Source organism: Protopterus annectens, chromosome 4.part0, assembly GCF_019279795.1.
Source record: "Protopterus annectens isolate FY-2018-M chromosome 4.part0, PAN1.0, whole genome shotgun sequence".
NCBI lineage: Eukaryota > Metazoa > Chordata > Ceratodontiformes > Protopteridae > Protopterus > Protopterus annectens.
The window spans coordinates 604,862,557-604,875,231 of record NC_056733.1 but is presented as its reverse complement, the minus strand read 5'-3'; the positions used below and the strand labels follow the sequence as shown (position 1 = coordinate 604,875,231).

General features: G+C 40.1%; 1 protein-coding gene across 1 annotated transcript in view; it reads left to right on the top strand.

Moving 5' to 3' along the window:
* Nucleotides 1-12,675, top strand: part of DNAH10 (dynein axonemal heavy chain 10) — a 5,879,077-nt gene that overhangs the window by 4,724,875 nt on the left and 1,141,527 nt on the right. The gene's annotated exons all lie outside the window — the stretch shown is intronic.

The following is a 12,675-nucleotide window of genomic DNA, read 5'->3' as shown; positions in this document are numbered from 1 at the left end:
ATACACATAGTTCACCAGCAAGTATTGGATGAAATAAACAACGCACATCTTAAGCACAAGTAAAAAACGTAAATAAAAACATTCATCAACTTCCTGCAATAACATTGAAATATATATATTCTTTTAAAAAAATACTTCAGTGTTTAAATGGCTTGGCTGCCAAAAATGGTTTCAAACTCGTTTTCTCATTCAATCCATAAAGATGTGCCTGCAGCCTAATGATCCATTTATTTTCTACTTCTTCGGTGTGGTTCTTGATGTTACCTAATCTACTAGTCCTTCTCACTAGTTCTAGTACTCTAAATATAAAACAGTGTTGGAGCCCATATTCTATTGTGTGGCGTGCTAGTGCCTAAAAGTCACTGTAGCCAAATGGATTATAGACTGCATTTCTTGGTTTTTTTTCTTAACAAGGAATGACCTTACATAAATCTCCCAAGTCTCATTCAGCCAGATCTGTGGCTGCTTCATCTGCTTTTTGGTCAGGAACATCTACTGATGATATTTCCTCTGCAGCAACATGGTCCATTGTTCATGCCTTTGTTACTCATTAGAAACTGGATATTATTTATAGAAATGGAGCCGCCTTTGGTTTAGCTGTACTCCAGAATATTTTTCATGAGGGCCACCCAAGATCAGTGTAGCTGGGGACACTATCTCATGCATTGAGAAAGAATGAAAAGGACAACATCAGATTTAAAATTTATGTACTCACCATAACTAGGTATCTCTGTTGTCCATTTTCATTCTTCCTCAACTTCCCTCCCATCCATCCTCCAAGCTTTTTTTCTGAAGAGACTTACAGGGCTGTATTTGGAACATACAATTTCAGGTTTAAGCCCTTTCTTTCTCTGTTAGCTATACCTATCTCTGTTTAACTATAGGGTTATATGGCAAACAACTCGATCTGAGGTAATGGGGATGGAATACTACATTATGGGTAGAGGGAGGAGCTTGAGAACTGGATCCAAAGTCTGGAAAATGTGTCCGAGTCAGATCTGAGGATTGGATCTGAACCCATATGTTGAGGAAGAATGAAAATGGGCAATACAGATGCCTAGATGGTGAGTAAATAACTTTTAATTAACATTCGTCAATAAGTAAGTTAGATAAGCAGTTAAGAAATAACATAATTCTAAAAGTTAAAAAACATTGTGGCATTACAGATAAACACTAGTAAGCAATAAAACATAATGCAAGGAGATGGATTCCAAAAAGATTCAAAACAACCAAGAGAGGCACCAAATAGTTTATTAAGCACTTTCTTCACCATAAAAATGGGACTTCATCAGAATATCATCACCATTGAATCATGCCCTTTTATACGTGCAAATAATCAATCATTATTTATTAAAACATGAGCGGACGGGTGATCTGCTGTGGCGACCCCTAATCGGGAAAAGCCGAAAGAAGAAGAATGATAAGCAGTTTTTAAGGAAACCAACATTTCAATAAATACAGTAAATGTATAAAATATGTTGTGCAACATGAATATTAAAAATATATATGCAAAAGTTTACAGAGATAAAAAAATGTGAACAATTTCATTACTCTTAGCTGATGTAAGGGCTGAATGGAAATGTGCACATTTAAACTGTGAAAACTATTTGCCTGTAGCTTGAGCTGCCACAGCAGTACTGGACACGTGAAAAGGACTTCTCAGTCACCACCACAGGGATTTGGTTTAATTTGTTCTAAAATGGCAAAAGAAAATTTGTTATATGTAGGGAAAGATAAAGTGTGCTTGTATAAACAATTATCTTATTTTTATTCAGTATGCCATAATAGTGCTCATAGAGTTGTTTAAATAGGCAGTGCTTAGTTTTGCCACCATAAAAGGCAGGACATCATGAGCATTTGGCAATGTAAACAATGGCCTTGGAGGAACAGTTGCCCTTTAATAAAAATAGACTAGAATGAAAACTATTGCCGAGGGTTAGGGTGTCACCCACCAAAATATATGGACACTGCTTACAGTAACCACAACTGATAGTCGCATACTTGGGTTTAGGAACCACTACCTCATAATTGCCACCTGATTCCAATGAGTTCTTAAAATTGTGGGCTGTTTTGTATATAAAAATGGTTCTGATCCTAATAATTTAAAAATCATAGGACTTGCCCTTAATATGTTCCAATTTTTCCTAGCAGTGTTCTTAATATTTGTGGAAAGGTGGTTATACTGAATCCCTAATGCTCTTTCAAAACTACCAGATAGCTTATTAATACCTGCATTTGTCAGGCCTACACTAATAAGGGCTTGTATTTGGAACCCATTTCTGACAGCATGTTGCAACTAATTTCCTTTACTAAATCCTCTGGGTCATCTGGCCATAAACATTTTGGCTACTATATCTACTTTAGTGGCAAGATTTTCCATATGAGAGGTCATCCTAGCTACCCTTATACATTGCTCTTTCACTAAGTTCTTTTTTGGGAGATAAGGGGTGACAGCTAGACAAGTGTAAGTATGAATTACTGAAAGTAGATTTCCTATATATCTTAGGGTCTATATCAGAACATCGAAGTTTTAAAATAATATCGACCCGTTTTGAGCAAATGCTAAAAATAGCGAAGCTGTAGAACATCAAATTCTTTCCTAAGCAAAGAATTCGGTTGGCTGGGTCTGTGGCTTCACTATTTTCAGCACTGTGGTGGAAATTTATGGGTCGGGTTCAGGTAAGTGTGCGATTGTGTGGTTGTTAGGATTAGGGCATGGGTTAGGTGAGTTAGGGTTAGGGGCGGGTTAAGTGAGTTAGGGTTAGGGTGCAGGTTAGGTGAATTAGGGTTAGGGGTGGGTTAACTGAGTTAGGGGGCGGATTAGGTGAGTGTGTGATAGTGACGGACCTTAGGGTTAGGGTTTGGGTTAAGGTAAGTGGATAGATAGTAGTGTCTGTATAGTTTAGTGTAAAGTTAGTTGTAGGATTATAAGTGTATGTGTGTGTATTGATGTTTTTTAGGTGTGCTTTTGTTGTGCGTATGTGTTTCGAAATAGAAATTTTTTTCCCAAGGAAAAAAGTTGCTGTTCTGAATGTTCGATATTATGTGGTTTAGATATTTTAGGTTTGATGAAATAGCGTTCACTATTTTCATCTTTCGATAATGTGATATAAATGCATATCTTCGACTTAAAGGCTTTATCTGCATGCATAAACAGTGTTTCCAAATAGTTAATCTTGGGCTTGTCAAAGCTGAAAGTAAATCTTAAAACTTATTAGTCTTATTCAAATAATCAATACATTGTGAAATTTTAGACTCGGGACCATCCCATAAGCTAAGAATATCGTCCGAGAACCTCAGATATAATTTTAGTGTTTAAAAAATTAACACAAATCTCTTTTCCCAGTCCCATAGAACCAGATTAGCATATTATGGGGCACATGACACACCCATAACTTATTTGAATAATTCACCTTTGAAGAAGATGTAGTTGTTATCTAGAATTAAGGAAATCATTTCAATTATTAAATTATTTTTTTCATTAGGAAAAGATATATACTCTTTCAGGCTGTTATGAAAAAAATCAAGTTTTTCATTTTTAGGTATAACTGTAAATAGATCCATCACATCAGTGGTGAGGAAAATAAAATAATTTCATAAATTGCTCTTCATTCACCCTAAAAGTCCTATGAATCTTTGACTAAATGCAGGACCATATAATAAATGGGTTTTAACTATATGTCAGCTAACACAGCCAATGGGTAGGTCTTCAAACTCTGAGCAGCAACTATTGGTCTAAACGGGGGGGGGGGGGGTTGCCGATATCTTTATGGATTTTGGATATACCAAAGATTGTTGGTATAGTCGACTTAGCAATTTTCAGAAAAATTGTATGCCTCCAGATCAAGTCTATGTTTAATTAAAAAATCTTCTAAATAATAATCAATTCTCCCATAAGCAATATTTACTTAGTTTCTAGAAAATAAGATATAAGTATCCGTATTGTGTAAAATATTACACATGGCACTAGAATAATCAATAGAGTTGAAAATGGACGATTCCTCCACCTTTATCAGGTTTTATTATACATACAACTGTATCCTTCCGTAAACTATCTAAAAGAACTTTTTCATCTTTAGATAAATTAGGGTGAAAAAAATGAGATTTGTAGTTAATCTGCAAGTCATAAATATCAGCTATAATAGCCTTTTTAAAAATATTGCTTATAGGATGTAAATGAGGATTAAAAGTACTCTTTTTCTTAATGTTGTTACCATGCACTGTAGTACAGATGGGATTCAAATCATCTATGTTCTTATTATCAAAATAAATGACTAAATTTAGTTTCCTTGTGAATAGTTTCACCTCAGCTAAAGAATCAGCTACATCAAACTCTCTAGAGGGCACAAATTTAAACCACTTTTGAATTAGAGAAAAGTATTGCTTAGTAACAGACTTATTCATGTAGTTAAAAATGTGGTAACCCATATTGGAAACAACAACTCTGTTCTCCTCCAAAACTACTGTCTCACTACTGTTCCCCCTTTTTTCCTGGGGTGGTAATTGTCCTGAGTGACTAGGTAGGAGCTCAGCGTGGGGTTCATGAACTGTAACAACATGGCAGCCATTATGACATGTGAAGGGTTACAAAGTCCTGTCAGTCATAATTGACATAGGTGAGGTTGGAACACTCTGCTTCCCCTTCTGCACCATGCTCAATGTCACCCTCCATACAGGAATCACCAACCTTGTTGGTAAAATCAACCTAATCGTAAGTGGGGTAAATCCATTTGCTCTTATTTATGGTAGCCTGGTTTTTAATAGAGTAGGCATCTTTGTTCTCATATTAACATCCCTAAATAACTTATTTTGTTCCCTTTTAAAATCAGTGTCATATTTCCTGTCAACATTATGAAATACCTTCATATAAAAACCTTAATATTGTTCAAAAATTAAATCCTGTTGGATTTCTAAATCCAAATTTTCAAGTTCACTTAATAGTGTTGAAAACAAAAAAGCAACACAAAGTGTAAAACTGGATATATACAGAGATAAAGATCTGAAGAAGTTTGGCAAGGTTTAAACGAAAGCGCTAATAATAAAATTGAGGTCTGTATATATCCAGTTTTCCATTTTGCGTTGTTTTTGTTTTGTTTTCAGCAGTTTTTCATTGGTTTGTTTGTTCAGTTAATTGTGTAACTATTTGCTTCATTATACTTAATCAGCATCTCTATTATTTCAAAATCACGATGGTCAAACATACTAATAAAATCATCAAACATCTCACTATCATACCCTAACCCTAAAGGGAACTTGAACACCCAAAGCCCTTGGGGTACTATTTTCAACTTTAAGCAATGTTGCAGATAACCATTATCTATTTGCAAAGTCTTAACTTTAATTGATTTTGTTTCTCCAACAAACAAATCATGTCCTTTAATGAACACATATAGTGGCGAACAAGAACCGACCCAGAAAATGGATTATTCGTTTGAATGTTAAAATCAAAAGTTCTCTCCATAACATGTTTGAAATTAAAAGTCTCTCTGGTTGTTAATAACATTACCCGGACTCAGTCTGTTACTGGCAGCAGAAACCATTTTGTGCAACCCGATTTGTCCATTGGATGCAGAAGACAAGCTAACAACTGTCACATGAGAAAGCAAATTGAACCAGTACCTGCATTATCCGTACTTGCAAAATTGGGACCGGCACTAGACCCACTATGAGATACAACACATCCAAAAGTATCATATTTAGATGCAGGGTAAAGATTTGAACTGTTAGGAACAGAAAGTGAACAAGAGCCATTGTTGAAAATCTTCTGTACATTTGAATGTCCTAAAAATGGAAATGAGGAGGCAGGGCTCTGGCAGAGTAATGTTCTCACCTGAGACTTGTGAGAATAATTCAGTCAACCTAGTCAAGTCCCCTTTAACAGAGGAAACCTGTGAAAAAGTCTGTTGAATTCATGTCTGTTGACCAGAATAAATTTAGGTGGAATTCATCCAAAGAATACATAATACTGAGCTCCGCAACCACCAAAAGCAACTGAACAAGTTAAAATAGTGGGGCGTTACAAATAAACACTAGTAAGTAACACAAATATAACACCAGGAGATAGATTCCAAAAGGATTCAAAGCAACCAAAAGAGGCACCAAAAAGTTTATTGATCGATTTCGTCACCACAAAAACAGGGCTCCATCGGGATACCATTACCAATGAATCAAGCCCTTTTATACTTGGAAATAATTAATTATTAATTACGAAAAACAAATGATAAGCAGTTCTTAAAGAAACCAACACTTCGGTAAATAAATAAATATATACAACGTGTTGTGCAACATGAATATTAAAAAATATATATCTGAGTGTACATATATAAAAAAAATATTTAGAATTTCAGTGCTCTTAGCTGAAGTAAGGGTTGAATGGAAATATGCTCATTTAAACCATGAAAACTATTTGCCTGTAACTTGAGCTGCCACAGCAGTTCTCTATACTCCAAAAGAACTTCCCAGTCACCACCACAAAGATTTGGTTTAACTTGTTCTAAAATGGCAAAAGAAAAGTTGTATGTAGGGCAAGTTAAAGTGTAATTGTATAAAGAATTAGTCTAATTTTTTAACAATGTTCTTGATAACTGCGAAAAGGTGGTTATACTGAATCAATAAAGGTCTTTCAAAACTACGAGAGGATTTATTAATACCTGCATTTGTCAGAACACTAATAATGTCAGGACACTGATTTACAAATGTGAATAATCGAAAATGGATTATTCCAAAGAGAACAGGATAAGTTATACACAAGAATTCCTGCCAAATGTCTCAAGCCAAACCCTTGAAAGAGCTAGCACTGCCACATATGACAACCTGAGCTACCTTGAAGGACTAAGAGTATGTAAGGGCATGTTAGGTGAAAATAAGAATCTTAAATACACATATAGGCACACTTGGTAGCCAGCACTGATCCTCCAACACAGGTGTAGTATAATATATCTGAGGTATGCCAGTCAACAAGCTTGCCATGGAGCTGTGAACCTGCTTCAGGTGGGCCACAATCTTAGCCAATAACCCGTGGTACAGTGTATTCCAGTACTTTTTTAATTCATTCACTCCAGTACAACTATTTCGAGTTTGTACCTTTAACTCATAGTGGGTGTGGCCTGAGCCTTTAAAAATTAAATTATCACCTTACAATTCTAACAAATACTCATTGACCGAGGTCAAATATCAATACAATTGTGTTTGCCATCATGTATGCTTCAAGATAAAATATTTTTAAACCTTGTATATAGCATGGTTTTGGAATTATTAATGCAAATATGCACAAGTAATATTTGACAACTAGAGGAGCAGTAGGAGGTAAATGCAGATGCACCTGGAGGCGTCACTCGGATGTAAGAACAGAACCAGAGCATGAACCACTGTCCCAAGGTCTAAAGATGGAATATAGTATCTCACGTGGGCTAAATTGTTTAGATGCAAATCCAAAATGTGAACCAAACTTCATCTACAAGTTAAACAGTATGGCCCACTGTTTGTCTTCAAAAAGTAGCTAGACAACTGGATGGTTATTCATAAATTCACTCCTAGTATGACTGCCCTGGTCCCAATGAAAAGAGAGGCAGGGCTTTTTAAGGGTGGGTACTGGCAAGATGGAAATGGCCTTGTGGCTCAGTTTTCATATGACTCTTATGATCCTACAAGATGTTTTGATGATAACTGACACTTGGTCCTTCAGTGTCAGTCTGTTGTCATGACAATGTCCAGTTCTTGAATAACAATAACAATTTCAACTAATTCCCCCGTATGTTATCAATGAGGAGAGCAGATGAAGATGAGATGGATGGTCGCATGCATTAGCATTGCTTCAGTCATATGCAGGTTGATGTTAAGTTGATTATGGGCCATCCAGTTTAGTATCAAATTCAAGGAGCCCTCAAAAGCTGAAACTGCAGTACATTGTGTGGAGAATAAGAGAGGTATAACTGAATGGTGTCTGTGTGTGACTGATAAAAAACATCTCTCCCTACAGTGATCTCCCTATGTAGCAGCAGGTACACAGTGAACAAAAGGTGAGCCGAAATCATTACTTGCTAAGTATGTCCAGAGAAGTAAGTGAAAACTGCAAATGGATCATATAAAGTCAGAAGCCACAGAGAGATCAAGTAGGATTAAGACAGGATAAATATGATTAAAAAAAAAAAAAGAATAACAATGTTGCTCTCTTACCATCAGACCGTAATGAACTGCTGTAATGAGGGATGTCTCTGTAGTATACCTAGATCTAAGTCTAGACTGGCAATGATGTTATACACTATATTATGTTAGATATGAATCCAGCTGGACACGTGATATTATATATGAATCCAGCTGTTCATAGACCAGCTGTTCAATAACATTTTCAGAAAAATAGAATACTTGAGACATGGTGATAATTTTCCAGAAGGCTCACATCAAAACACAACTACTTACGGATTGGAGTAATCAGTGCCTCTTTGAAGATAGATGGAAAGACCACAATTCTCAGTGAAAAAAGTCTGTACACCAAAAACATGCCAAAATATCAATGGACTCCTATGATAGAAAATATAGCACCCGCACTAAAAATTAAATCTTTTTTATTCCAAAACACAAACGATTAAGCGCTTTCATCCACATTAACGTGGACTTCATCAGAATAAATACAATTGATTAATTAGTATTTTTATATGTATTTTTAGGCACCAAAACTACCTTATTAGAAACATACCATACTTTTAAAGGGCCAAGCACGTCAATATAACCATATAAAAAGCAAAATAATCTATTGACAATCATTACATTAATACATCCTACATTATAAATTTATAAAAAAAGCTTTTGAAGTACAATCAATCAAGAATAGTATATATTAAAATGTTAAAATATTAAAATAATGTATTAAAATACATTAATATGTCAATACATACTGTTATTTCTACTACAAACCCAGATGAGTGAATGTAAGAATAATGCACATACCATAAATTTATGTAAGCACTTCAACCAAAAGGTACCATTCCAAGATGTAATGTACCCAACTGATATCCTGCAGCCTGTCATAATTTCAAACATTCGAATACAATACCTGCCTATGCTTGCAATTCTCAGTGAGGTGTGAACAGTCTGGAGAAATAATGGACTTAGCACCTTGAGGCTGAAGCTTACAAACCTTGTAGGACCAAGATCCAAAGACTAGTACGTCAGATGCATAACCAAAACAACATCAGTAAACTTGTCATAATCCAAGCAATCAAATTCAGCCTAGTATAACTTTAAATCTGAAGTAGGAACTTCATTTGTCTGCAACCTTTGGGATACGGATCCGATCTCGGATCCAAGCTGGCGACTTCTATCATAGCATAGATCCGAGCTCCTAGCTCCTCCCCTTACCCATAATCCCCTGCCTACCCTAACTGACCTCAGATCTAGTTTGCCGCTCTTCAAGCAACAGCTAGATTCCAGAGCTCTTGGCGTTTTTTGTGAGAAAAAATTTTCTTCTTTTCTGATTGAGTGATTGTGTGTGCATGGTAGGTTTACCCTTAACACTAAACTTATTATTATTTTAGCTTCTCAGCTTAAATTTAATTTAAAATATTCCTCCCTCCCCCGCTGGTCGTAGCGTGTGTGTGTGACTTGAGTGTTAGGGGCCTAGTGAGTGTGCTTTACTTTAGTAATGTCGGAGGCTCCTAAAGCCATTTTTTCGAAATGCACCGAGTGTGGTCACAAGCTTTCACTGGCTGATGGCCACACTCAGTGCGTTAGGTGCCTTGGGGTTGAACACCTCTCTTCGGGTTGCGCGATTTGCGCGGCGTTCAACCCCAGGGCACTCAAGGATCGAAGGTCGAATCTAGTCCTGGCGGGTCTTTTACCCCCAGACTCTGCTTCGGCCTCTGGTACTTCGGTGCCCGCTACCCCCCCCGGTAGCGGTCACTCCTGCCTCCCTTCCTCCAACCGGGACTCAACCTCCCGCTTCGGCTCCGGAGGATAGGGAGTCCAGGAAAGAGAAGCGGCGGGAGAAGCACCTTAAGCGTTGGGCCGAGGACTCTTCATCGGCCCCGCCCAAGAGGGCTTCTCCGTCCAGGTCTTCTCGATCTCCTCCTCCTCGGATCCGATCCCCTTATTTCTCCCCGGGACCCGAGGAGGAGGTGATCCGGTCCCCGTCGAGGTCATCGAGGCGGCACTCCAGGTCTGCATCGGTGGCCTCTTCGAGGTCCACTTTTAGCATGTCAGATGCGGACATGGACCGGATGATGAGGAGATTCATCCAGGCCCAGATGCAGATGGGAGTGCTCTTGCCTCCCCCCCCTCCGGGGGGGAGCTCTACCCCTTTTTTCGCCCCCTATTGCTCCTTCTCCGACCTGCATGCCGGGTTCGGAGCGCTCAGAGCCGAGCCACGTTGGATCCGGGGGTAGGTCGGAGCCGACCGTGCTGGGCACGTCAGCTCCGATGGCTCCCTCGAGTTTGCCGGACCCGACCTCTCGGAGCCGTGGACCGAGCGTTGGATCTGAGGGATTTGGTGTGCTTTTGGTTCCGTCCCGGTCGGAGCACACTGGTCCTTCGGATCTGACGTTCTCGGCACCGGGTCCGATCCCCGCTTCAGATCCGAGTGGGAGTCGGATCTCAGATCCGTCAGAGAGCGGCTCCCCCTCGGCTTTCGCTGCGGTGGAGAGGGCACTGTCGAGTGCTTCCAGGCCTCCAGTCCTGGCTTCAGCTCCCTCCCGCACTCCTTCTCATCTGGTCCTGGCTCCCCTCATTCGGCCCTCGGGGCAGCCTGCCTCAGCGCCTCTAGGAGTTCCAGTGGAACAAGATACAGTCCGTGAGGACTCCTCGGACAGCCCCCCTGAGGAGATTCCTCACAAGGCAAAGTGCAAGAGGAGGCACATAGACTCCCCTGAGAGTCTCACCGAAGATACGGACTTGGATGAAGGGGAAGGCTCCACTAGATCACCCCCCGAGGATGTCTCCTTTGGAGACATCATGGAAATGCTCAAAATCAGGGGTGGGTGGTCTGCCTCTAAAGCTTCCTATGATGAGTCCGTATTTCTTGAGGCGTTTGAGGCAGGACCATCTACCTCTTGGGTGTCCCCTCCACCCGACCCCCTGGTGGATCTCATATCCTCTAGGGCTTGGAAGGAACCGGACACTGTAGAGCCAATCCCCAAGCGTCCGGACAAAATTTTGAGCCCCCCTGCAGAGAGATCACACTGGAGCAGAGGTCCCCCTGTGGATGCCATGTTGATGGCTGCAGCCACCAAGAAAGAATTGGATCAGGAGAGCCCCACGGTTCATCCTCCGAGCAAGGAGTCTCGCGCAATGAACCGTCTTGGGAAGCGGACTTTCAGTTCAGCGACCTTCTCTATGAGGGCCTTGAACTACATGGCACATGTTATTCGGATGCAGCGGGATCTAATTAAGGAATACGCTGCTTCCCCCCCAGGGTCCATGTCGGATGGGGATCTGTACTCCTCCCAAATGGCCACCCTCCGCTCTATCTCTAACACCTCTATGCGGCTGTTGTCTCATGCTACAGAGGGAGCTGCTAGAGCAGGCGGAGTCGGGCTTGTCATGAGGAGACAGGCCTGGCTCCGTCACTGTGACTTCTCGGAAACCTTTAAGGCATCATTTGTGAATGCCCCTTTTGATGGTTCTGCACTGTTCGGCAAAACCGTTTGCGACACTCTTGTCCAGAGCGAGAAAGATGGGAAGACCTTGTCTGCCATCGGAGTCTGCTTCTCTGAGCCCCAGAGGTCCTTTTCCAAGAACTAAAAGGGTCAGAAGAAGATGTGGTTCAGAAAATCGCATCAATCCCAGTCTGCTCAGGACAACCAGTCTTCTCGTGGCAGAGGAGGACAGGGAGGACGCCGCCCCAAAGGCAGAGGGGGTCCCAGGAATTTTGGGTCCAGAGAACCATTCTCTGAGAGGCCCACGCAGAACCCCTGAGGGGTTACCCGACTGCTCCACTCTGGAAGCAGTCGGGGGGCGTTTTTCGAGGCACCTAGCAATGTGGGAGTAAGTATCTTTGCTTTTTTTTCACTTGGAATAGCTTCTGTAGCTTACTCTGAACTAGCTTGAACTGTTTTTTAACTGTTTGCTGCATTATTTTAAAATCTGCACTTAAAGTTACATTTTAGTCGAATTTGATCGAAAGTTTGTTTGTTTGTTTGTTTAATTTAACTGTGGAGGCTGCCCACTAAAGTGTGCTAGCCTGTGTAACTAATTTATCACTGTTTCTGCATTTTCTGTGTGTTTCTACCAAAAACAAAAAATAATCCTTGTTTTCCCGCCTCTCCTCGACTAGTTTAGACCAGTTTACAGGCATTGCTGTATTCTGGGCTGTGGTGTAGTTCCTGTGTTGTCCATTACCTTACTTGGATAGAGGGAAGTTTCTTTGCTCACCAGTGGGAGTGGGGAGCCTTGAGCAGCCTACCTGTCCCTGTAGGAAGTGACCTCAGCACAAGAAGCTGTAGTAATTGATTGTTTTGGACCATTTCTAGCTCTTTTGTAGTTCACTGTTTAAAATCCGCCTCTGGGTGTTTTTTTCTGGCTATACTGCTCAGACAAGCTCCTTGTGGTTCTGCAGAGTGGTCCTAGCAGCAGGGAACTCAGAAAAACGACTACTTTCTGGATTTAAGTATCTTTGCTTTTCTTTCACTTGGAATAGCTTTTGTAGCTTACCCTGAACTAGCTTGAACTGTTTTTTAACTGTTT